Source organism: Triticum dicoccoides, chromosome 4A (genome assembly GCF_002162155.2).
Source record: "Triticum dicoccoides isolate Atlit2015 ecotype Zavitan chromosome 4A, WEW_v2.0, whole genome shotgun sequence".
NCBI lineage: Eukaryota > Viridiplantae > Streptophyta > Magnoliopsida > Poales > Poaceae > Triticum > Triticum dicoccoides.
In genome coordinates this window covers 741,552,635-741,554,031 of record NC_041386.1, presented here as the reverse complement: position 1 = coordinate 741,554,031, position 1,397 = coordinate 741,552,635, and positions in this window count along the sequence as shown.

Genomic DNA, 1,397 nt, shown 5'->3' with positions numbered 1-1,397 from the left:
AGGGGGGCGACAGCGACTGGCGACGGCGTGGGCGGCGGACGGCGTCGGCGTGGGCTCGGGGGCACGGGCGACGGTGATGGCGGCGGGGCATCCTGGCGGCATCGTCGGGCGGGGGGCAACTGGCAATGAAAACTGAAATTTTCAAAAGTGTTTCTTATATAGTCGAAGCATTGGTCCCGGTTCGTGGCACCAACCAGGACCAATGCTGCCCTTTAGTCTCGGTTGGTGACACCAACCGGGACCAAATGTCTCTTTTCAGTAGCCCAAAGGGCGGGAAGCAGAGGTCTTTGGTCCCGGTTGGTGGCACCAACCAGGACTAAAGGGGGGGAATTGGTACCGGTTGGTGCCACGAACCGGGACCAAGGTGTGAATTGGTCCCGGTTCGTGGCACCAACCGGGACCAATATCCTGCTGCCAAAGCCGCGGTGCGGTGGGATGTTTAGTCCCACCTCGCTAGCCGATGAGCGGCAGGACCGGTTTATAAGCCCTGCACCGCCAGCTCCATTGAGCTCCTCTCAACTGCAGGCCTCTGGGCCTAATCTCGCACTGCTAAGTCTGTGGGCCTGCTGGGCCTTCTGCTGGCCTGAATCCTGGTCCATGGATGGGTTTCTAGTCGTATTCAGGCCGTGATGGCCTAGTAGGTGGCATTTTTTCTAATTTTTTCCGAGTTTTTCTATTTTCTTTTTTTCTTTATTTATTTTATTTTGTTTCTACTTACAACAAAATACTTACTATTGCTATTTTATTTATTTCAGGAAAATTCTTTTTGCTTATAATGTTTTGAACAGAAAATACTTTGGTAATTTTAGGTCCATCAATTTTATTTATGTTATTAAAGTTTATTTTATTTTGTTTCTACTTATATATTTTATTAAAGTTTGTTATTTTATTTGGTTTCTACTTACATCATCAATTTTCATCCCTTTGTGACATCATTTGTTATTTTTCATGCATTTACTGATTATTTTGAGCTATAAGACCCTGAAATTGAAAAGCATTTCAAATGAACTCTGAAAAGGTTGGAAGTTGGCATGGTATCATCATTTCATCCACATAGCATGTGCAAAAAAGTTGAGGGGGTTACGACAAAAACGGGATGCACTTCGTGTACAAAACGGACAATCTCTTTCGAAGTACCAGGATTTCATACGGAAACTCGTCTGTTACAAAGGGATTTCATTTTTAAAAAATTATTTGAACTCCTAACTTTTTGTGTGTTCAAAATGCACCATTCAAATCCACATCATCAATTTTCAACCCTTTCTGACTTCATTTTTGTTATTTTTCATGCATTTACTGATTATTTTGAGCTATAAGACCCTGAAATTGAAAAGCAGTTCAAATGAACTCTGAAAAGGTTGAAAGTTGGCATGGTATCATCATTTCATCCACATAGC